The sequence below is a fragment of the Lates calcarifer genome, linkage group LG23, assembly GCF_001640805.2.
Source record: "Lates calcarifer isolate ASB-BC8 linkage group LG23, TLL_Latcal_v3, whole genome shotgun sequence".
In the NCBI taxonomy this organism is placed as follows: domain Eukaryota; kingdom Metazoa; phylum Chordata; class Actinopteri; family Centropomidae; genus Lates; species Lates calcarifer.
Window position 1 is genome coordinate 4,778,789 of NC_066855.1, and position 26,424 is coordinate 4,805,212.

The window sequence follows — 26,424 nt, forward strand, 5'->3', positions numbered from 1 at the left end:
CTTTTGCTTCATCACTATTGTACTGATCACATGTCATTATATTGTTTATTTGTTCGATTTGGAAAATTTCAATAAACAGATCATGGGGAAAAAAAACAAAAACAAAAAGTTGGGTAAAATAACTCTTTCATATAGTCACATAAATCTTTGTGTTTTAGAGTAATTTCATGTTTTGTGTGACTGTGTTGCAGGAGAACAGAATATACAGTATATATATATTATCATCTGTTTATCTCTGTATATGTTTTTTGTGTTGATTTATGAGAGTGCAGGTTTGTTCATTAGGTGGGAACAAACACACAGATAGGAGAGGATTAGGATCTGCAAACATGACAAAGGGTGTATCTAACTAAAACACATACTTTTGTTTCACCAACATGTCATCACTCTCGCTCCTTCTTTTTTCTCGCCGCGTGTTTGTGTGTGTGTGTGTGTGTGTGTGTGTGTGTGTGTGTGTGTGTGTGTGTTGGTACCTGCATCCACCATCATCCTCTGAGCATGCATGCTCAGTAGCTCCAGTTAATGACATAAGTAAGCAGACATGTTCAACAACGTATTGGTGCATGTAAACATTGTACGCCACAACAGCACGCCCCCCCCCAACTCCTTCTGTTCCTCCATGCTTTTATCTCTCCTCTTATCTTCTGCCCTCTAAATCTGCTCATCCATCGCTCCCCGCCTCTTCTGTCTCCACTCGCTTCTATCTGTTTATCTGTCTCTTCTTCCCCGGGCATTCAAATCCTTTTTTTCCCCCTCTCCTCTCTCCTTATTATAATTCCCCCCCCCTCTCTCTACCTCTTTCTCCTCTTCTTCTCAAACACCTCCACTGGCGTTATTTATTTCTCCCCGCAAACTCCATCTGTCTGACGGTCTGCCTGCCTCTCCAGCCATTCATCCACCGCCGTCTCTCTGTTGCTGATGTGGTGCGGTGGAAGGAAGTAAATAAACAGAGCCAAAACCAGGAATCCTAAAAGATCTTGTCTTTGCATAAATGACGGTAATTCATCACCACCTTGTCTCTCCTTACCTGCTCCTTCTGCCTATGGGAGAAGATTTATCTCTAATTGTAATAGTGAGTCAGGTGATCGAGGAGGGAGGGAGGAGGAGGGGGTGAGGGTTAGCGGGGGAAAGGGAATTATTAAATGTCACCAGTGGTTTGATGCCACCTGGGGGCTGAGATGCCATCTTTGTTTTGGGCTTACTGTTTGCTGCTGGTCAGATGGATGCTTTTGCTTTTTCTTTTTTTTTCTTTGGCAGGTATTCTCATTTCTACTTCACCTCATGGCAAGAAGGAAAAGTAGGAAAAGAAGGAAAGGGAGAGTGAGGGAGGGATGAGGAAAAAATGTGTCTTACACTCTGTAAAGGCCCTGTCCTGTTTTTAGTTGTAAAGCGAGAGTGGGGGGAGATAGATGTGATGAATAATTGCAAACAATGGGTGGTGAAAAATAGAGGAAATATTCTCCTGAGGTACAACTCATTGTAGAAATCCCCCACCGAACCCAAGCTCCTGTTACTCAGCCCTCCACCTCCGCCTCCTCTTTTCTCCCCTTCTCCTCACCCCCACCCCATTACCAATTAGCTCTGAGGCCATAATGGATGTTGTTTGCCGTGTTTCCCTGTCAGCGGATTGAATTAGCGCCTTGGTGTGTGTGAACACGTGCGTGTGTGTGTGTGTGTGTGTGTGCGTGTGCGTGAGTGATCATCTTATCGGCTCTTAGTACAGTAATGAAACACAGTTATAAATGGCTGCAATCCTGTTAACAAAACAGCACCTGAGCGCAGCTCGGTAGATAAATCAGAACTGGGCCGTCGCCACGCCGACCCGGCGGCTGTTGCTAAGGCGTGGAATCACCAGGAGACAATTGAATCATTTGCTCACTGTCTGATAAAGCATCTGTCTTTAACAACCAGATCACTGCTATATAAAAAAATAAGACTATCTGTTATCACTGTGTTTTTCTCCCTCACAGGGTTCAGGAAGAGTCTGGTTGAATTTCTGGGTTTTGTAATCAAACTACCACAAATTAAAGCTGCAGCATATTTCTTTGTTTTGTAACATTTGGTGCTTTAAATGCAGCCTCTGCTTTGCTTCTGGTCTTTCTTCATCGCACCATGGTGATAGGGGTTGTCATGCATGTACTCTCTCTTTCACACACACACACACACACACACACATGCACGCATTCCTCTCGTCTTTGTGCTGGGGGACTATTAAGACAGTGTCTAAGGCTGCGACATACTCCAGTGCTCACACACTTAATTGTGTTAATGTTTGAGTTCACATAATCTTTCAGGGCTGTCATTCTCTCAGATTATTCATCCCTGTTTTCAATTACTGAACGCCTCAGCACTGTAGACCCAGAATGTATGATATACCTGTCTCCTGTGTGTGTGTGTGTGTATGAGTGTGTGTGTGCCTTTGCACCACTGTTTGTGAGCTAAACCAGCAAAATAAAGACTGAGGATGAAGTAGCGTGAGTTATTTTTATACTGCCTTTTTATCAGTCACTTATTGCACTACAAGGCTATGTGTGTGTTTGTGCGTCTGTACGTTTGAGCCTGCACCATACATGTGAGTGTGTCCGCGTGCATTTGTGTATTGACACAAGCAGCTCAGGCTTTCGGCCGCCAGCCAGTTGAAAAATTGAACAGCTCCTCCTCAAACTCATTTTGAAACGTGTTTGCAATCGTTTTGGCTACAGTCACAGATCGCACCACATCAGCAGTTATTGTGAATATGAGATGAGTGAACTGTGTTACCATTTCAACACACACACACACACACACACACACACAACAAAAACAACAACACACCCACCCACACATGCATGCACGCACGCACAAGGCAGCGGAGCATGAGTCAACTTTACGGGAGTAAGAAAAATAAAAACCACATAGCACAGTCATTAGGTGCTGAACGGAGCCCACTCAACCAAATCTGATGTGTGTGTGTGTGTGTGAGTGTGTGTGTGTGTGTGTGTGTGTGAGGGAGAGATGGAGATAGATAAAGAGAATATGTGCAAATTGTGTTTTTGTCTCTGTGTGTGTTTGTGTGCGCTCATGTCACTCATCCTTCAGTCTTGTTGCTGCAGGAATGTCCTGGTTTACTTACTGTCACACAAAGTTGTGTGTGTGACTATGTACAGTGAGGATTAGGGTGGCATATTCAAGGTTAACTCCTTTGTCCTGTGAAATCACAAGCTTGTACACCAGCTCTCATATAGCCTTGTATACTGACTGTGTGCACTGAACACCTGCAGACGAGGAGGTGAAAACAACATGTTTGTGTTACTGTGTTCTGTAATTGCTTAATTATGTGGTTAAAAACAGCAAAGATAGCAAACCACTGCTAAACTCGGGCACTTCATTGTACAGTAGGTGTTGTGATGTTTCACAACATGCATTTCTCTGTGTAACAACCTATGTAATGATGAACAGCAGCAGTAAACAATGGAATCCGCTGTGAATCAAACACCAACGCTGTTTTTGAGCTTTAAAACCTTTATAAATAATACATGAGCAATTTTCTTGTGCTGTTGCCTATTTAGCCATGAATATCTGATGCTAGAGAAATATATATTTAAGATTTAAAACCAGTTTTCCAGGAGATTTAAGCAATGCTAACTGTACAGGTAAAATATGAAAAGTCTGCAGGAGGTAAAAATTCGAGTCCCATCATCATTTGTGCTGAAGTTTGACTGAGTAAACTCCTATTTACCTGTGGATGACCTGCTGCTGGAGACGTGGGTGAGCGGGGGACAACATGACGAGCCAGAGCCGACTTCTCTATTGACTCAGTATCCTGACGTGCCTTAAATCATGCAACGACCCCTCCCTTCACAAACACTCTAACTGTAACCTGTTTAGTCTGTTTTGCTGTGCAGATGAGCTGATCTCTAACTTTTATTATTATTTGCACAGCTGATGAGGGACTCTGGGCGTGTTTATCTATCTGGGATCATGATTTATCTGTTCAGCAGAGCGTTAATGTGAGCACCTGAATTTCTATATTTGTCTTTTATGAGTATAAAGGAGGAGAAACCAGTCTTAGTGATGGTAGAAGAAAAGAGCTGGTTGCAGTTTTATGATGTTCTGTCTTTGTGGTTTTTTGAGCCAGCTGCTCTCGAAGCCTTTGCAGCAACTTGTCGGAGGCATCTATCATATCATCACAGCTACAATAAAACACTTAGCAACTCCTGAGAGACATTTCACGTAAAAATAAACTCATCCTCTGTTTTTAAAACATTAGGTGTCTGCACGCAACTACTTGCATGGATTAGTTCACATGTAGTATACGCAGCTATAAAATGTGTGCTGCAAACAATCCATGTGAAGTGTAATAGAAATGGGCAGATTAGAAACTGAAATGTATGTCAGTCCTTTGTGGACCTTTAAATTAGTGTAAACACATCGCTCCACTTTAAACAAAGTACTTGCTGGATTGTCAGAATTTGAGAGAGTGGCTGCAAAAAAACGATATCTGTAAGTTTGTAAAAAAAACAAAACAATCCAGCAGTCACACTCACTCCATGAAATGTGATTGTATTCACAAGTACTTCAGTCATTTTTTGTGTGTACAAGTGAAAGTGAAAAGTGTGTATCTTCTTCCTCATTTTAACGAGTTTCTTGTATATGACAAGATGCTTTGCTGCACATTCAAATTTGACCTTACCACTATAAACACTTGTGCCTTTCGACGTATATACAGTATATATATATGTAGAAAGAGATATAAAAATATAAAATATCTCCATAATATTACCGGTTTGTTGTGTCACTTCAGTTTTACACATTCATGTCCTCTTATTTTTTTTGTGTTTTCTTGCTTAGCTAACTGGTCTTAAGTATGAAACCCTAACCCTATAACCCTAAAATCAGTAAATAAATTTAATATGACAAAGAATAGGCCACAGTTCAGACAATATATTGTGATTTTTTTTTTTTTTAACAAAATGTAAATGGAGTTTCTCTGCTGGACAGGAATCCAATTTTCCAGAGAAGGATTTTAAAAGTGTAAAGCTCTGTGGCTCTGCATTTACCTTTCTGTTTCTCCCTTTTGACAAACGGGGGCTAAATAGCATGTTGGGGCCGACCCTTTGTAAGCGGGACCGGTCAAGGCTGCAGGAGCCTGTTAGAAGAAGGACAGGCCAGGGAGACAACTGAGGTTGTTTGCCATCAGGTGTGTGTGAAGATATCTCCTAAACATTTGGACCCTGGAGATAACAACATGCCAGAGAGGGGGAGGCAGAGAGACAGGCAGAGATGAGTGTATTTCCCCGGGACCACCTAAGCCGCCTAATCAAGATATGACTCCACTGCATGTGTGTGTGTGTGTGAGAGAGAGAGAGAGAGAGTGTGTGTGTTTCTGTGTGTCTGTATGTGCCTGAGATAAAAGGCGGTGAATCAGAGGTTTCCCTCATCCTGATCCCCTATAGCAGGTGAAGCTAGGTGCCTGAATGTGTGTGTGTGTGTGTGTGTGTGTGTGTGTGTGTGTGTGTGTGTGTGTCAGACGACTGGGAGGCTGCTCCCACAGCCCCCATCACATCACCTAGACCATGGAGACCAGACCTGCTGGAGTAATGAGCAGTGCGCTGTTGTGTCTATGTCGCTCTGTATGTGTGTGTGTATGTGTGTGAGTGTGTGTGTCTATGGGGGCGAGTGATAAACGTTAGCGCTGTGATGTTGCATTAATTGCGTGCAGAGTCTTTGGTTTTGCCTCTCGCACAGTTAATGAAGACGCGACACGTCGCTCATCCCTCTCTGACGCTCTGCTTTGAGTGCCACTGTGGCCTCCGCTGCATTTGAGCACTGTAATTTGGCTTTTAAATGAAATAAATGAGTTATCTGGGAGATCCTAAGGATTACGATTATCATTATTTTTCCCTTAGTGACAAATGCCACGCTGTGATTGGTTAATGACTTTCTTCTGAGTGGCAGCCGTCCTATGGGGTCGTCCGGAGCGAGGAAAATGGAGAGGGAGTGGAAGGCGCCAATCTGTATGACTAATGAGGTGCAATTATATTGCTGACTGTCTGTTGATGTGACCCCACCAAAACCCTCGACACACACACACACACACACACACATTCATGGCAAGCCCTTCAAAGACATAATTCTAGGTGGTTGAATATGTGGATGTTAGCTGAACTGATGGCTAGCTCGTGACAAAAATGATTATTGGCTGTTTATGTGCTACCTACACTCCTCTTTTTAGGAAGTTGCTTTATGGTAATTTTCCATTTTGACTTGGTTAAAAGGGAATTCCACTTATTTTAGCATCTTAGTGAGGACTACTGCATAGCTGAAAAAAGATGTTAAGATGTTGTGTTAAAGCCTTTTGTGATTGGGTCTGAAGACTAGCTTGAGCCTAGGAAATGTCCTTGATCGATCATCTGGAAAATTAACAATCAATTATCGATTAATCATTAATGAAAAAAAAAAAATGCAGATGGCAGAAAACAGGCTACTAAAGAAAGTGTGTTTTTCCTCAAATCTTTATTCCAAGAGGAAATTATGGTCCAACAATGATCCTCTTAAACAAAACTGTTACAACTGAGCTAACAGAAAGGTAAACAAAAAAGAAATGTGGTGCTCATAAAGTCAACAGAGCCCGTCACACACGCACTCTAAAGTCTTTTAGATGCAATACAAAAAAGTTAGATTCATTATTTCCCACACCAAATTTTGCCTCGCTCTCTTCATGTTTACCTTTAATTTCTATGACAATGGGGAGGCCCGTCAGATTTCTCTGTTTTAAATTTTAATTGTTGCTCCTGTTGGTTGATGCCTCGTAGTGAAAATCATCAAATTGCTTCAAGACGCATTACACAACCTAGCTGATATGATCTGGATTAAATTCCACGTGATCGGACAATAATCGAATGTGTAATGAAACATAGGTGCCGAGTTTTGGTAAGAAAGAATGTCTGAAATAAAATAAAAGGCGAGTTCAACAATGTTAAAGAAGTACAATGCAGTATGGAATCCATCCATGCGATTTGTTAAAGGGATACATGTTCCATTCATTCCTGACTGAAGCAGCTTTTGCAGTTTGAATGGGTATCAATATTATGTTTGCTGTGCTGTGGTTTATATGGTGTTGCTCTATTACAGACATAGTTTACTGATGGTTTTTATTTTATTTTTTGTTTATGGCTGTGCAGTTTTCTCAGTCTTTGTAAGCTAAAGGGAATATATACTTTTTTACTTTTTATAAACACTCTCATGACGCAATTTCATGTTCTTGGAAAACTCAATAAAAAAGGAAAAAAAGATGAATAATAATAGGAAAAAGATGGACAAACACATTGTATTTTTGTTGATAATACAAAAATGTGCAATAGCATAAGCCTTGTCCTTCAACATTCAATGTGACTTTGATTATACACATCATAGTAGAGTTACAGGGTCACTGTGTATTTTCTCCCTTGTTTCTTTATTTTCTACAAGCCTATCTCAATATATGTCTTTCACCTTGGACACTTCAAGTGCATATGCAGGTAAAATGATTATGTCAATTATTGCATGTTCACACATTAATGGAAACTAGAGATCTTTATGTCCCCACTGAAAGCAGAACTGAAGATCTGGTTGAGCAGAATTCATGGCACTGACAAGGCTGGATTTTTCCTCCTGCTCAGTTTGTAGAAAGCCTTCTACTCTTCCCTTTGTCTATTTCTCTGAATGCTTCTCTCATTGTCTTCGACTTCTTTCAGATAATCTCATTTAGACTTCCCCTCTTGATTCTCAAGCCTCTTTCTCTCTCTCAGCGGAGCTCCCTGCCTCTCTCCCATGGCTCAGTCTTTCTCTCCTTTTCTCACTCACTTCCTCTAAATGCGCACAGTATTGATGTTTTTCTCTCCATCATGGTCCCTGTGATGCTTTTCCTCCTTTTAGTTCTCCCCTTTGTCTCCCACCTTTTATTTGTCAAAGGTTCTCTGCAGTGTTTTCTCCCCAGGTATACTCTCTCTCATGCACACAGATGTATAGATATACCAGGGGTTTAACAGAGTTTTTGAAGGTTAAGACCAATAATGATTTTTATTCTGAAACTGCTGCTATAGGTCAATATTAAAGTATTTATAAATTAAATAAATAAATTCACTGCTGAACAAATAAGCTATAAAATGCCATCTCACAGGAAGGATGCAAAGTTTTGCCATGAAAACATGTTGCATATTTTTTTAAATTCATAATTCAAACTACTGCTCTCCAGCCGTGCACTCAATTGTTTTTCCTTTGGCTAACGCAAAATGGCGAAAACTAGCGGCACACACTGATGATGGTGTAATGACACCACACCATTTGAGAAGTAGCCTAATGCATGGAAACATTTTGTATTCAACACCACTGATGGAAAAATCATGGATTAAAGTAACACTCAGATGAAAGAAATGCAACTGTCCGTCAGTAAGGTTAGCTACTTAGATTTGGTTCAAACTTGTTTGATTAAATTACGTGTTAGTTCGAATTTGTTCTACCCGTATGTTTGGAAAACAAAGTGACAGCTGACACTGGAACTGAAGCATCTGCATAAGGTTTTGTTAAAATCAGAGGTTTGTACATATTGTGCGAAAGTATGGTAGCAATGTGTAATTTTTGTTAAAATATCATAATAGAGAGGACTGAAGATTCATCCCTTCTGATGAACAGTCTCTCAAAAATATGTTTATTCTGAGGACCATGGTAGCTTAGGAGCAGCACATAAAACATAAACCACAATGTTCCCAATTTAAATCAGACTGGGGACATGCTGCGTGTCATCTCCACATTATCTGTGCCCACACTTCCTGTCTTCCTCTTTACTGTAGAATATAAATTAAAGGCAAAATGCACAAATGTTTGATTTAAAAAAGAGTAAAAATGACAAAGAAAATAAGGGCTTTCTTTTCAGATCAGTCATCTTGGGACAGAGACACCTAGAAAGAAATGTCTGCACAACATGAACAAAAAGGCTCAGCTGTGTATGTATGTATATACTGTATATAGTATATAATATTCAGTATTTAATAAAGATAATTTGAGCTTGATATATTGGCTTACCTATAATAAAAGAGAAACACACACATGCACATGCAACCTTTGCACCCTCTCTTTTGACTGTAAAAAGCAGCAGTAATGCAGAGCCATGGTCCATGTCAAGCTGTATTTTACATTTACAAGCATATCTCCCAACAAGCCAATCTAAGGTGGTGAGGCCAGATGAGACTGGCTGTATCATGGTCCGTCTAGTCAGCAGTTGCTGGCCTTATAACATGGCCTGTATCTAAGCAGAAAGGATATTTAAGGAGCGATATGGAGAGAGATGAATGATGGGTAGAAGGGAGGACGGACGAGAGGGAGAGATGTAAAAAGAGAAGGCTCATGTATAAGAGAGGCTGTAAAGAAGCGGAGGGGTTGGTTTCAGTGTGTTTAAGAGCTTGGCAGAGGAGCAGCTACCGCTACTGCGACTGTGGTTTCTGGGGAGTTGATGTGTGTGTCTGTGCACGTGCATGTGTGTGCGATAGCTGGGGGGGGGGTGCAGGGTATTTTCCTGGGATTTGATGGACAGCTTAACGCCTGGCTTGTAAAAACAGCAGAGCAAAATGTTCCACGTGCCAAAGGACGGGGCGAGGTCACACACAGATATACGTGCTCACATACATATACAATACAAGCAAAATGTGGAGTTGTAGTATTATTATTATTTATTGGGGATCCTGTGGTATGGGTGGACAGTCACTGGGTTGTAGGGCATGTGGTAAGGTCGGGATGATGTTTTCTTAACATTTCCCCCCGATTACATCGAACATCTTCCATCTGTAATTAGATTTTCAACATTTCCCTGTAGGGGAGAGTGAGCCAAACTGAGCCTGTTAAAACCCTCATGCTGGTGACCACAGGCCCCCAAACGGCACTTGCTGAAATTTTGTGTGCAACTTGTGAGATCAAGGGCAAGAGTTCAGGTTCTGTTGTAATTTGTACACAACCAATGACACAGCAAAAAGACTGAAAGAGGGAGACAGATGGTGTCGTTTGCACAATCGCAGAGACACTTCATGATGAAATTCCCAGACGAGGGAGTTTCATGTGCTACTTTTCTACTTCTCCAATACACTCAAGGTAATGTAGGTCATGTCCAACTGTCTCATCTGTGCAGGATCTCTTTTAGGAGCTCATCAGCTCCTCACCTATACCCCTCTGCTCCTCTTGCCTTTCACCTTCCACATCACATTTGTATCATCTCCTCATTCTCTACAAACATCCGGTTCAGTCCAGTGAACCATGTTGGAAGAGCTGACTTCATTTCTGCAGCGTGTTACAGCCAACATTGCACAACCTTTCCATTTCACTGCACATTCCCTCTCTGAGTCCTTGTTCCGTTCCAATCTCAACATGACAATTGTGAACGAGTCTTACAACATTTTGTGTTGTTGCATTTTGTGGGGGTGATTGAGCAACGAAAACAGAAGCTTGATGGAAACAGCCAGCTGGTTTACTGGTGGATGCTTTGATAGATAGGGGATATTTTGCTTTTTCTAAGAATCGAAACAAGGAAATGTTTTAGCCATGCTGGTGGCATACCTCTTGGAAATGTCAGTCATTTTAGTCCAGATGTCTCAACAGCTATTGAAAGGATTGTCAGGAAATTTTGTACAGACATTTGTTGTCCGCAGAGGATGAATCCTGCTGACTTTGTTGACCCACTGACTTTTCATCTTGTGGCATCAACAGGTCAAATGTTCAGTGTTTCCCCCAGTGGTACATTCACTAACTTAGCTCAGGTTGATGTACTGCACTAGCATGGTTAGCTGGACAGATGCTGTGGTCAGAACTAACTCACTAAGCTGGCTCATTTAAGACACACACTAGACATACGGCAACAAATATGACTGGATACATTTATTTCACATCTCATGCTGTTACACTGATATACACTAGTTAAGCAGCTAATGTAAATCTGTGAGTTTTTCCACTTACCAGATGTAAGGCTAATGGCAACGTCATCAGGCTCTTTTTCTGCACTCTCCAGTTCCAGAGATTTCAGTCTCTTCTTGCACCTGATTATATGTTTTTATGTAATATAAAGACATACTTGTTTTCATTTCAACTTGATCTCAATGCAAATTATAAGTTACACACAGCTGCAGCCACATATAATAACATTAAGCACTTGATACCTTTGATTGACTGGTGCTCACTGTGATTGGTGGTAGTTTGTTTTCTCCCAGTTCGGTTTCCCAGGTTACCAATTCAGCTTGTTTGTGTGAAAATCCTGCCACAAAGCTATGTTGATACGTATCCTCGGACACTTAAAGCAGGTATATGGAAATCCAGGAGTTTTTTTTTTTTTAAGTGGTGGTACAGCGTTTAGCTGCGTATCACATAGAATAAACTCCTGGTTTTCCCCAGGATGAGATTTATTTATTTTCTTGTTTTTTTTTTTCCTTTGCCTGCCTTGCCAACATGACACAAGACAATGATAGGGGAATTTTTTCACGTTTACAGTGAAATATCTGGACGTCTCTGAGGAATGTGTAGTACAGGTGTTCATGGTTATTGAAGGATGTATCCTAATGACTGTCGTAATTCCTTGACATTTCCTCTTGTGCAACCACAAGGTTAACGTTTGGGGTTTTAAGTGAAATGACTCAGATGAATTATCACTGACGCTGCCCAAGGGATTAATTGTAATAGCTTTGGTGATCCCTTTACTTTTCAGTTGGTGCCATCATCAGGTGGAGGTGTGTAGTATGAGGAGGTGTGATGCAAGCGTGATAATGACAGGAGTGATGAATGATTGATTGAAGGCATGATGAAATAAGCATCAGCAATAAATGGCTTTATGAGTATGTGATGTTTACAAAATGATGGAAAGACGTAATGACTCATTTCATTGCTGTCAGTTTGTCAATGATTACAGTTTCACAGCGAAGAACATGATTGTCTAATCTAGCTTTTATATAATTTACCAGTTATATATCATTTGTTATTCAGCTGATATAATACAGAGCGGTGCCATTTTCTCCAACTTGCTAAGTTGTGAAAAAAATGTCAAAAATATATGTGAGATATATCCCAAGGATGTGAAACATCCTGGAGTTATAAAATCACCATTGTGTGAGTCAAGCTCAACTAACTCAAATGTGTAAGAAGCATGCAGTGCCTCTGTGGTTTCAAATGTCTCAGGATAAAAGGAGACTAATTTATCGGCAAAGCAACACTGATTCATTTGCACATTTAATGATGCTGCTCCTTTTGCCTCAGCATGGAAATAACTGTGTTTTTCACTGATTGTGTTTTTTGCACTGTTTCACCAAACGTGTCTCTCTATTTCAGAGGTTATTATATTCTGTTTGGCAGGGCTATAGATCAGCTTAGTTGAGTCAGAATAAATTACAACACTAGATTCAGTCAGTTTTTACAAGAAAACAAAACATATAGATCTTGAAAATGGAAAAATCCACAGCAGGTCCAGGTGTGACTGCCACCAGAGGTTTGCTATTTCAGGACGTAGGGACAAACAACCTATATGGTGATTTAGGTTGGTGGACTTGTTTTGTCCTCAAACAAACAAGCAAACAAAAACAGTATGCTCCAGTCCTACAGACTCACAGTATATGCTATATAATGTGATAATTTGTTGTGTGGTTTTATTTTCAACCATGTCGTCAAAGGTGATTCCCTGTAGGGCACGCTAAGGAAGAAAGAACAAATCAACAAAGTGTCCACCATAAATGAAGCAGTATTCCCATGAGCCAGGCAGTAATATGATGTATCAGCCCTCCAAACCACATCACCCTGTTTGAAAGGAACATTTATATTTGATTAATCAAGTTAAAGGCAGGATCTCAACGCTATAATCATCCATCCAGGCCCAACATTCATTTTACCCAAAGTACAACTTATGGACAGGATGAGCCAGCATTCACTAACACTTGTTCTCAAGGTCTTCCACTCATGAAGCAGACTGGAGCAGTCACAGGTATCAGGACTGTCAAGGCTGCCCACTTTGTTGTGGCTATTCCTCATGCTTATAGCTGGTCTAAAAAGACCAGCTGGTGCCCACTGTTACAATGTAACTGAGGGGCTTCCTGGATTATCTAGATGTCAAAACAGCTTTGATACCAGTGTGGGACAATCAGGAGGGCTGAGTAGCAACCTGTACGACGCCATTTTGAAAAGAGATGTCTGTAAAACCCTGCACTATCCAGATAGAAATACACCACTGGTTGCTTCTCTTTCAAAGGACACTTGATTGAGGTCACATGGCCAAACCCCTCCAGAAGAGGACACTGAGGATTATAGCTGTTGTCCAGGTTGAAGTTGTTGTGAGGACAGTTCCTCTGCCCAGCAAAGTCCCAACATGCCTACCAGTGATGACTCACAGGAAATGAAGGGATCATCTCTAGCGTCATGGCCTCCTTTCACAATCTCTGGCAGAACAACCAATCTGTTCGCTCCCTCCCTCTTTCCCCTCTACCATCCATACCACACTTATTCTGTCATAATGAGGAGCTGCCACTCAGACTGCGTCAAGCAGCATTTATTGCGACACCGTCGAGGTTACAGGACAAGCCAGCTCAACTGGGATTAAAATCTCTGTTGGATTTGTTGAAACTAGAGTTTGGAGCAATAACAGTGGGCAAATCTGGAGGAAAGAGTTTGGGAACAAAGACTGCCTGTGCTGCAACACACAGGATGGGCCAGATGAAATTTAGCTTATGAATTGAAACACATGCATTATGCATAATGAACAGAGGCCGAGGGGAGAGAGAGACAGAGAGGAGACATCTTGTCATCACTAAAGGGGAGCGATGGAAAGATGGACAAAGGAGATGTCCCAAGGGACTATGCACTCATTCTGCATGGCTGCCTATCCATCACCATGGAAACTGTGTGTGTATGTGTGTGTGTGTGTACATTTTGTGTGTGTGTGAACCGGCGACCAACAGTGAGCTGGAGGGTGTGTGTTATGAAGAGGGGGAATAATGTGCAGGTGCTACGCAGGAGGCCTCCCACTGTGTTAGCAAGAATACCTTCGAAACTCGCTATGATCATATCCCACGTCATTGTGTGTGTGTGTGTGTGTGTGTGTGTGTGCATGTACAGACAGCTGCGGACGGACAGAGAGATCTTATCATTTAAAAGCAGGACCCTCGGTTGATGAGTGATCTGCCGGATGGTGTGATTGATGAAGGACAGAGTGATGAACGCTTGATGAGATGAAAGAGTGAAGAGCCATCAGCACACACTCACTAACACACACACACACACACACACACACGTATATACACACATATACAGATAGACGAAGCCCATGACTAAGGCCTCTGATGTGTGTTTTTAGGCAACACACACGGATGCATACTTGAACAGACACACAAACTTATAGAACCAAAAGACGCATTATGCAGAAGCACACATACACACACTCAAACACACAGCTCCGTGGAAGATGAAGGGACGATTATAGATGAAACACTTTCTTTAAGCCAACAAAAACATGACATGAATGCACACTCAGGAGGCTGCACTACTATATACATGCTCACCAATACACACACACATGTATATGTAGATAAACAGACAGAAGAAAATGTACAGACAGGAATCACACTAGTGACATATTTTGTTCTTCCTTTGGTTCTCGCTTGTAATTGATTGTGTTTTCTTTGTTCTGCACCTACCTCCAGAGAGGAGAGTAATTTGTCTGTGGTTAGGCCACACACACACACACACACACACACACACACACACACACACACACACACACACACACACACACTTCCCTCTTTTTCTGTCTCTTCTTCCTCTTCTCTTATTTTGTCTTTTACTCTTGTCTTTTACACCGTGTGGTCCACAGTGTTTGAAATAAAGCAGATAAGATTAAATTAGTGTTTTCTTGATTAAGTTATTAGTTGACACCACCACAGCCCACTCACAACCTTTTGGAAGACACATATACACACACATGCACACACTTGTACAGACCTTTACTTAACCAGATACGCATACGAATGTACAACCACCCGCTCATTAACTCAAAAACAGACACTAAAATAGTCTCTCTCTCTCACACACACACACACATGCATACAAACACACACACACACCCCTGGCACCTGAGGAGAGTGCCCTTGCTGTGGCAGGCTGTGCCAACATGTGGGAGCAGTTACAGTAAAGAAATACTGCCAAGACCACTCTGGGCATGGCAAACAGCTGCCAGGGGCATACACACACACACACACACACAGGAATTATACACACGATTCTCTATCCTAAACCTGCCGCCTCACTCACACACCTATCCTACGCTTTCACTACCACAGGAACACGGCCACAAATTCTCCAAACAGCTCCCTCACACACTCATACACACTGCATATAATCCACACATAATCCCCCCTGCCTCTTCCTCTGATTCCCTTTCTCATGCAAACACACACACACTCTCTTTGCTGAGTCAGTGCGGGTAACAAAAGACCAACATATAACCAGGATTTCCCCACGCCCCTGTCTTAATTTCTGTTGTCTGATATATAGAAAGCTTAACTGTTCCATTGATTTTGCACTGTACATTCCTGTTGTGTTGGTTCAGCTCTGCTCACTAAGCGTGGCGTCTTAATCTCCCGGGATCGCTGTCAGTTGATGAACTGTCAGTCATACAGACCGGGCACAGCAGCTTTTTTAGCTTAAGGGACAAACGGCTGAGAAGTTTTGACAGAGAACATGGAGTCGACACTGTATGACGGCAGTTGTCTGTACTATATCACCATTTCCTCTTTGTGTGTCTTAACATAATTTCACATCATCACTGTGTGTTTTGAAGATGTGAAACGGGTCTATTGAAGTTTCTTTCAGTGGAGAAATTGCTGTGATGTTTACCAATCATTCTCTAAATTATTAGTTCATTTACTGTCATTTATCACCATGGTTACTATGTCTTGACATTAGCCCTGCTCAAATGGGGCTGGTACAACCTGGGCTGCTGCTGTAATTTGTAATAATTGCAGAGGTCGTTCATGTTCTTAACCGCTTATGAATCTGTAACTGTACCTTCTACCTTCCATTTTTCATCAAACCCGAAGGTCATCAGATAATATTTTCCATGCTTTTCTTTTATTTTTCCTCATCGGGATTGACATTTGTGATTGAGAGCTTTAATTGAATTTTGGGTGAAACACAGGAAGCTCATCCAGCTGCTCAGCATGGAGAGCCATTTGGAAGGAGGAAGCCTTCAGCAAATCAGTAATATTAGGAATTTACCCCCCATGTCTGCGTTTTGTGCAGGAAACACAGACATAGGGGGTAAATTTGCAAATCTCATGTGTACAGGTAAATCCAGACTGGTGAGAGTAGGGCTCTGGTTGTCAGTTGTGAATGGGAAGAGAACGTGGAAAAAGAAAAATGCATCCTAAGCTTATTTTCATATAAGAAGCTAAGAGTTTCACCTTCATATTTTGTGCACTCATGATGTCTCTGCCGCATGGCTATACGCCAGATATTATAATACATCTAACCCTTCTCTCCGTCTTTATTGGAGGATTAATTTTAAGACCAATCAGAGGCGGTTGCTAGGCAGACCAGGATGGGTCGGCCAATCAACGTTTTTCTGCCAGAGCTGACGTATATCGTCATTGGTCTCGACGTGTCTGATCATTGGCTACGACCTTCTGGGTGGAGCGCAAAGAGGTGGAGGAACGGAAGTGTAAAAGAGATTTAAACCATGTTTGAACCGCTGCCTCCGTTTGCTAGTACTGTGAGAAAACGCCGTTACCGGAGAGGTCTAGACGCTAAAACAAACTCTGGAGCTGCTTTTTTTGTCGATCGCGAGTGAGACTGGATGCTGAACACACCTGCGCCGCAAAGGTAGGGGAAATAGTTAGCGACTAGCGTTAGCATTGACGTTATCGGTTAGCGTTAGCGTTAGCATCGAGCGTTAGCATTAGTATTACTATTTTTAAATTCCATTTTCAGTCGTTTTAATCGCGTGAGTCTGTTTACATCTCCGTTTGCATCTATTTACTCTGCAGGGATTTTACTGCTTCTTTATAATGCTGTGTTCCATCTTGATCATTTTAAGTCAGTTTGACGGATTACCATGTACACGTGATCATTTTGTGGCTATTTGTGGGGGTATTGCATAGTTTTGCGTCTCTAGCTGGCTGTTTTACATCTACTTATGGTCACCTTCTTTGTGGTTGTTTTGAATCATATTGGGTCTTTGTGGTTATGTGGCTGTTCCAGGTGAATTAACCTCTCTTTGTGGCCATTTTGAGTTTAACTGTGGCAGTTAAGGATTTCACTGTGATCTTTTTTTTTTTTGCTGCCTCTTTGCGTGTGTCGTTTTGTGTGTCTTTGTGGTAGTAATCTGTCCATAGCCATCCATTGATCCCCTGCTAGATATATATTATTGTTTAGATTTGTTTGTGGTGACATGAGACTTTATCGAGCTCAGTTTTGTGTTAAATACAAACTTGAAAACTAGATTTTAACTCTGTGCTCCTCCACAAGTTAAAAAAAGAATAGGTTACAGTATATGAGTTGATATTTAATGAGTTTGGTATTGAATTACTTAAGTGAAAGTCTTTATTATGCAGTTCACAGTAATATTCAAGATTCCTCCAGTGATTAGTTGACAATTGATATAGAAATTTAAGATTTATGATAATTATGTTAGCAAATTATTCCCAAATATTTGTCGTCATTTATTCTTGAAAATGTGATGCTTTTTCTTGTCATATGTGACAGTGAACAGCCCATTTTCTGAGACACTCCATATTTGGAGAATGATCTGATTCAGCTGTAATGTTAAATATTTATCTCTGTTTTCATGGTTAAAATGTTGATGAGGAATAGGTAGTAGTGTATTGATCATTTTCCTTTGTATGTTTCTCTTTGATTTCCTCCAGGTGTCACTATTTCATCCACAACATCGTCCACAATTGCAGAGACATCGTCCACGATCGCAGGGACATGGTCCATGATCGGAGAGACATTGTTGAGGATGAGGGAGACATCGTCCACGATCAGAGACGTTGTCAATGATTGCAGAGACCTTGTCAAAGATGAGAGAGACGTTGTCCATGATCAGAGACATTGTCCCATGCTTCGTAGAGACCTTGCGATAGAATCGGCGGAGACGGGGGTCACCGATTTGACGGCACTGCCCGCGATCATGGAGACATTGTTGATGTTCACAGAGACACCGTCTATGATCTCAGAGGCATCGTCCACAATCACAAAGACATCGTCCGTGATCACAGAGACTTTGTCCATAATCTCAGAGACATTGTCCGCGATCACAGAGACGCAGTCCACGATCACAGAGAGCTGTCGTGCAATGAGGAAATTCTTTGAGACCAGGACAGAGGCCTTCAGGTAATTCACAAACAACTTTACATCAACTGTCCAACACAGAGCACTGACATTAAACTGTTTATATTCAGTGGTCAGTAAGTGTTATAATAGAAGTAATATGCTATATAAAAGTAACGTATAATTATTCTGTATTAATAGAAATAATATAAAAGTAATTAGCAATATCACAAATAGTATGAAATAAATCACAGTAGCAAGACATCAAAAACTGTCAAAAAAAAGCTGTCTAGGCCGTATACTTATAGTATTTAACAACAAGAGAGCCAACATTTACCAGCATGAGTAGCATTAGGCAACAGCAGCAAGAATATCAAAAAATGTTATATAGTATGGTGTCATAAACCATAATTAAAAAAGGTCATACTGTAGTAAGGTATCAAAAAATGTCAAAGTATAGTAAGGGGTCAAAAATGGTCCAAAAACTGTTAAATGTTCAGGTTCAGCTGTAATGTTGAATATTTATCTGTGTTTTCATGGTTAAACTGTTGCTGAGGAATAGGTAGTAGTGTATTGATCATTTTCCTTTGTATGTTTCTCTTTGATTCCCTCCAGGTGTCACCACTTTGTCCACGACATCGTCCACGATCGCAGAGACATGGTCCACGATCGGAGAGACATTGTTGAGGATGAGGGAGACATCGTCCACGATCAGAGACGTTGTCCACGATTGCAGAGACCTTGTCAAAGATGAGAGAGACGTTGTCCTTGATCAGAGACATTGTCCCATGCTTCGTAGAGACCTTGCGATAGAATCGGCGGAGACGTGGGTCACCGATTTGACGGCACTGCCCGCGATCATGGAGACATTGTTGATGTTCACAGAGACACCGTCTATGATCTCAGAGACATCGTCCACAATCACAAAGACATTGTCCATGATCACAAAGACTTTGTCCATAATCTCAGAGACATTGTCCGCGATCACAGAGACGCAGTCCACGATCACAGAGAGCTATCGTACATTGAAGAAGTTCTTTGAGACCAGGACAGAGGCCTCCACGTAATTCACAAACAGTAAGTAATCTGCTATATGAAAATAATCTATTAAAGTAAAGTAAAAAGTAAAAGTAATGGCAAGAAAATAAAAAAATATCATAGTATAGTATGTAGTCAAAAACAGTAAAAAAAAAAATAAAAAAATCATAGTATAGTAAGGCATCACAAATGGTCAAAAAATGTTAAATGTTCTGGTTCAGCTGTAATGCTGAATATTTATCTGTGTTTTCATGGTTAAACTGTTGCTGGGGAATAGGTAGTAGTGTATTGATCATTTTCCTTTGTATGTTTCTCTTTGATTCCCTCCAGGTGTCACCACTTTGTCCACGACATCGTCCACGATCGCAGAGACATGGTCCATGATCGGAGAGACATTGTTGAGGATGAGGGAGACATCGTCCATGATCAGAGACATTGTCCATGATCGCAGAGACCTTGTCAAAGATGAGAGAGACGTTGTCCTTGATCAGAGACATTGTCCCATGCTTCGTAGAGACCTTGCGATAGAATCGGCGGAGACGGGGGTCACCGATTTGACGGCACTGCCCACGATCATGGAGACATTGTCAATGATCACAGAGACACCGTCTATGATCTCAGAGACATCGTCCACAATCACAAAGACATTGTCCGTGATCACAGAGACTTTGTCCATAATCTCAGAGACATTGTCCGCGATCACAGAGACGCAGTCCACGATCACAGAGAGCTATCGTGCAATGAGGAAATTCTTTGAGACCAGGACAGAGGCCTCCACGTAATTCACAAACAGTAAGTAATCTGCTATATGAAAATAATCTATTAAAGTAAAAAGTAAAAGTAATGGCAAGAAAATCAAAAAATATCATAGTATAGTATGTAGTCAAAAACAGTAAAAAAAAATAAATCATAGTATTGTAAGGCGTCAAAATCCATCAAAAAATGTCATAGTATAGTAAGGCTTCAAAATCCATCAAAAAATGTCATAGTATATAGTAAGGCGTCAAAAAATGTCATAGTATAGAATGTTGTCAAAATTTGTCAAAAAATGTCATACTATAGAATGGCATCAAAATTCATCACAAAATGTCATAGTATAGTAAGGCGTCAAAAACCATTAAAAAATGTCATAGTATAGAATGTTGTTAAAAATTGTCAAAAAATGTCATAGTATAGTATGATGTCAGAAACCATCAAAAAATGCAGTAGTATAGGATGTTGTCAAAATCCATCAGAAAATGTCATAGTATGGAAAGGCGTCAAAAATGGTCAAAAAATGTCATAATATAGTAAGGCGTCAAAATTTGTCAAAAAATGTCATAATATAGAATGTTGTCAAAAATTGTCAAAAAATGTCAGTACAGAAAGGCTTCAAATCCATCAAAAAATGTTATAGTATAGTAAGGCATCAAAAATGGTCAAAAAAATGTCATAGTATAGTAAGGCGTCAAAATCCATCAAAAAATGTCATAGTATAGAACGTTGTCAAAATTTGTCAAAAAATGTCATAGTATAGAATGTTGTCAAAAATGGTCAAAAAATGTCAGTACAGTAAGGCATCAAAAATGGTCAAAAAATATCAGTACAGTAAGGCATCAAAAATGGTCAAAAAATGTTATAGTATAGTAAGGCTTCAAAATCCATTAAAAAAATGTCATAGTATAGAATATTGTTAAAAAATTGACAAAAAATGTCATAGTATAGTAAAGCGTCAAAATTCATCACAAAATGTCATAGTATGGAATGTTGTCAAAAATTTTTTTAAAAAATGTCATAGTATAGAATGGTGTTAAAAATTGTCAAAACATGTCATAGTATATAGTAAGGCATCAAAAATGGTCAAAAAATGTCATAGTACATAATGTCAAAATTTGTCAAAAAATGTCATAGTATAGAATGGCATCAAAATTCATCACAAAATGTCATAGTATATAGCAAGGCGTCAAAAATGGTCAGAAAATGTCATAGTATAGAATGTTGTTAAAAATTGTCAAAAAATGTCATAGTATAGTATGGTGTCAGAAACCATCAAAAAATGCAGTAGTATAGGATGTTGTCAAAATCCATCAGAAAATGTCATAGTATATAGTAAGGCGTCAAAATTTGTCAAAAAATGTCATAGTATAGTAAGGTGTCAAAAATCACTAAAAAAATGTCATAGTATAGAATGTTGTTAAAAATTGACAAAAAATGTCATAGTATAGTAAGGTGTCAAAAACCATTAAAAAATGTCATAGTATAGAATATTGTTAAAAAATTGACAAAAAATGTCATAAAGCGTCAAAATTCATCACAAAATGTCATAGTATGGAATGTTGTTAAAATCCATCAGAAAATGTCATAGTATAGAATGGTGTCAAAATTTGTCAAAAAATGTCATAGTATATAGTAAGGAATCAAAAATTGTCAAAAAATGTCATAGTATAGAATGTTGTCAAAAATGTCATAGAACAGAATGTCATCAAAATTAATCAGAAAGTGTCATAGTATAGAATGTTGTCAAAATTTGTCAAAAAATGTCATACTATAGAATGGCATCAAAATTCATCACAAAATGTCATAGTATAGAATATTGTTAAAAAATTGACAAAAAATGTCATAGTATAGTAAAGCGTCAAAATTCATCTCAAAATGTCATAGTATTGTAAGGCGTCAAAAACCATTAAAAAATGTCATAGTATAGAATGTTGTTAAAAATTGTCAAAAAATGTCATAGTATGGTGTCAGAAACCATCCAAAAATGCCGTAGTACAGTAAGGCATCAAAAACCATCAAAAAATGTCATAGTATAGTAAGGCGTCAAAATCCATCAAAAAATGTCATAGTATAGAATGTTGTCAAAATTTGTCAAAAAATGTCATACTATAGAATGGCATCAAAATTCATCACAAAATGTCATAGTATAGGAAGGCGTCAAAAACCATTTAAAAATGTCATAGTATAGTATGGTGTCAAAAATGGTCCAAAAATGTCATAATATAGTAAGGCGTCAAAAATGGTCAAAAAATGTCATAGTATAGAATGGTGTTAAAAATTGTCAAAAAATGTCATAGTATAGTATGGAGTCAGAAACCATCAAAAAATGCAGTAGTATAGAATGTTGTCAAAAATGTCATAGAATAGAATGTCATCAAAATTCATCAAAAAATGTCATAGTATAGAATATTGTTAAAAAATTGACAAAAAATGTCATAGTATAGTAAAGCGTCAAAATTCATCACAAAATGTCATAGTATAGTAAAGCGTCAAAATTCATCACAAAATGTCATAGTATAGAATATTGTTAAAAAATTGACAAAAAATGTCATAGTATAGTAAGGCGTCAAAAATGGTCAAAAAATGTCATAGTATAGAATGGTGTTAAAAATTGTCAAAAAATGTCATAGTATAGTATGGTGTCAAAAATGGTCCAAAAATGTCATAGTATAGTAAGGCGTCAAAAATGGTCAAAAAATGTCATAGTAATAGAATGGTGTTAAAAATTGTCAAAAAATGTCATAGTATAGTATGGTGTCAGAAACCATCAAAAAATGCAGTAGTATAGGATGTTGTCAAAATTCATCACAAAATGTCATAGTATAGTAAGGCGTCAAAAACCATTAAAAAATGTCATAGTATAGTATGGTGTCAAAAATGGTCCAAAAATGTCATAGTATAGAATGTTGTCAAAATGGTCAAAAAATGTCATAGTATAGTAAGGCGTCAAAAATGGTCAAAAAATGTCATAGTATAGTAAGGCGTCAAAAATCAAAAAATGTCATAGTATAGAATGTGTCAAGTCAAAAATGTCATAGTATAAGTAAAAAAATGGTCAAATGTCATAGTCGTCAAAATGTCAAAAAATGTCAATAGTATAGAATGTTGTCAAAAAATGGTCAAAAAATGTCATAGTATAGTAAGGCGTCAAAATCCATCAAAAAATGTCATAGTATAGTAAGGCTCAAAAATGGTCAAAAATGTCATAGTATAGTATCAGTCAGTATAGAATGTTGTCAAAATTTGTCAAAAAATGTCATAGTATAGTAAGGCGTCAAAATCCATCAAAAAAATGTCATAGTCAAAAAATGGTCAAAAAATGTCATAGTATAGTAAGGCGTCAAAATCCATCAAAAAATGTCATAGTATAGAATGTGCTCAAAAATGGTCAAAAAATGTCATAGTATAGTAATGGCTTGTCAAAATCATCAAAAAATGTCATAGTAATAGAATTTGTTAAAAATGGCAAGTCAAAAATGGTCAAAAAATGTCATAGTATAGAATGTGTCAAAATCCATCAAAAAAATGTCATAGTATAGGAAGCGTCAAAAATGGTCAAAAAATGTCATAGTATAGAATGTTGTCAAAAATGGTCAAAAAATGTCATAGTATAGAAGCTCAAATCAAAAAATGTCATAGTAATAGAATGTTGTCAAAATGGTCAAAAATGTCATAGTATAGAAGGCGTCAAAAATGGTCAAAAAATGTCATAGTATAGAATGTTCAAAAATGGTCAAAAATGTCATAGTATATAAGGCGTCAAAATCCATCAAAAAATGTCATAGTATAGAAGTGTTCAAAAATGGTCAAAAAATGTCATAGTATAGTAAGGCGTCAAAATCCATCAAAAAATGTCATAGTATAGAATGTTGTCAAAAATGGTCAAAAAATGTCATAGTATAGTAAGCGTCAAAACCATCAAAAAATGTCATAGTATAGAATGTGTCAAAATGGTCAAAAAATGTCATAGTATAGTAAGGCGTCAAAATCCATCAAAAAATGTCATAGTATAGAATGTTGTCAAAAATGGTCAAAAATGTCATAGTATAGTAAGGCTCAAAAATGGTCAAAAAATGTCATAGTATAGAAGGCGTCAAAATATCAAAAAATGTCATAGTATAGTAATGGCTCAAAAATGGTCAAAAAATGTCATAGTATAGAATGTTGCGTCAAAAATGTCAAAAAATGTCATAGTAAAAAAACATCAAAAAATCATAGTATAGAAGCAGTCAAAAATGGTATCAATAAAAAAATGTCATAGTATAGATATGTAAAAAATGGTCAAAAAATGTCATAGTATAGTAAGCGTCAAAATCCATCAAAAAATGTCATAGTATTAGTCAAAAATGTCATAGTATAGTAAAAATGTCAAAAATGTCATAGTATAGAAGCTCAAAATGGTCAAAAAATTCATAGTATAGAATGGTGTCAAAAATTGTCAAAAAATGTCATAGTATAGGTAAGGCCGTCAAAATCCATCAAAAAATGTCATAGTATAAAGGAATGTATGTGTATCAAAATAAATGCAAAAATGTTCAAAAACACTGTCATAGTATAGTAAGGCCTGTCAAAAATACCATCAAAAAATGTCATAGTATAGAATGGTCGTCAAAAAATGCATCAAAAAATGTCATAGTATAGAATGTTGTCAAAAATGGTCAAAAAATGTCATAGTATAGTAAGGCGTCAAAAATGTCAAAAAATGTCATAGTATAGTAAGGCGTTCAAAATCATCAAAAAATGTCATAGTATAGTAATGTCTGGTCAAAATTGTCAAAAATGTCATAGTATAGTAAGGCGTCAAAATCATCAAAAAATGTCATAGTATAGAAATGGTCTGTCAAAAATGGTCAAAAAATGTCATAGTATAGTAAGGGTCAAAATCATCAAAAAATGTCTAGTATAGAAGTCAAAAATGGTCAAAAAAATGTCATAGTATAGTAAGGCGTCAAAATCCATCAAAAAATGTCATAGTATAGAAGTTGTCAAAATGGTCAAAAATCGTCAAAATCCATCAAAAAATGTCATAGTATAGTCAAAAAATGGTCAAAAAATGTCATAGTATAGTAAGGCGTCAAAATGGTCAAAAAATGTCATAGTATAGTCAAAAATCAAAAATGTCATAGTATAGTCAAAAATCAAAAATGTCATAGTATAGTAAAAAAAATCAAAAAATGTCATAGTATAGAAAAAATTTGTCAAAAAATGTCATAGTATACAAAAATGGTCAAAAAAATGTCATAGTATAGTAAGGCGTCAAAATCAAAAAATGTCATAGTATAGAAGTTGTCAAAAATGGTCAAAAAATGTCATAGTATAGCGTCAAAAATGGTCAAAAAATGTCATAGTCAAAATGTCAAAAAATGTCATAGTATAGTAAGGCGTCAAAAATGGTCAAAAAATGTCATAGTATAGAAGTTGTCAAAATGTCAAAAAATGTCATAGTATAGTAAGTCAAAAATGGTCAAAAAATGTCATAGTACGTCAAAAATGGTCAAAAAATGTCATAGTATAGTAAGGCGTCAAAATCCATCAAAAAATGTCATAGTATCAAAATGGTCAAAAAATGTCATAGTATAGTAAGGCGTCAAAATGGTCAAAAATGTCATAGTATAGTAAGGCGTCAAAAAAAAATCATAGTATATCAAAATGTCAAAAATGTCAGCGTCAAAAAATCAAAAAAATGTCATAGTCGTCAAAAATGGTCAAAAAAATGTCATAGTATAGTAAGGCGTCAAAAATGGTCAAAAATGTCATAGTATAGTCAAAATCCATCAAAAATGTCATAGTATAGAATGTTGTCAAAATGGTCAAAAAATGTCATAGTATAGTAAGGCGTCAAAATGGTCAAAAAATGTCATAGTATAGTAAGGTCAAAATGGTCAAAAAATGTCATAGTATAGTAAGGCGTCAAAATGTCAAAAATGTCATAGTATAGAATGTTGTCAAAATTTGTCAAAAAATGTCATAGTCAAAAATGGTCAAAAAATGTCATAGTATAGTAAGGCGTCAAAATCCATGTCAAAAAAAAAAAATGTCATAGTATAGAATGTTGTCAAAAATGGTCAAAAAAATGTCATAGTATAGTAAGGCGTCAAAATCCATCAAAAAATGTCATAGTATAGTAAGGCGTCAAAATGGTCAAAAAATGTCATAGTATAGTAAGGGTCAAAATCCATCAAAAAAATGTCATAGTATAAAAAAAATGGTCAAAAATGTCATAGTATAGTAAGGCGTCAAAATCAAAAAATGGTCAAAAAAAAAAAATGTCATAGTATAAGGCGTCAAAAATGGTCAAAAAATGTCATAGTATAGTAAGGCGTCAAAATC

The 26,424-nt window shown here is 38.1% G+C and overlaps 1 protein-coding gene across 2 annotated transcripts in view; it reads left to right on the forward strand.

The window, feature by feature from the left end:
* Positions 1–26,424, forward strand: part of faap100 (FA core complex associated protein 100) — a 78,314-nt gene that overhangs the window by 34,484 nt on the left and 17,406 nt on the right. The window contains exons 7-8 of one of the 2 annotated variants that reach the window (XR_007809187.1): positions 17,895–18,363; positions 18,916–19,079. The exons of the other annotated variant lie outside the window; for it this stretch is intronic. The gene's annotated coding sequence lies outside the window, so the exon portion shown is untranslated. Of the gene's footprint in view, positions 1–17,894; positions 18,364–18,915; positions 19,080–26,424 lie in introns of those variants that run through there. 2 annotated transcript variants of the gene reach the window in all.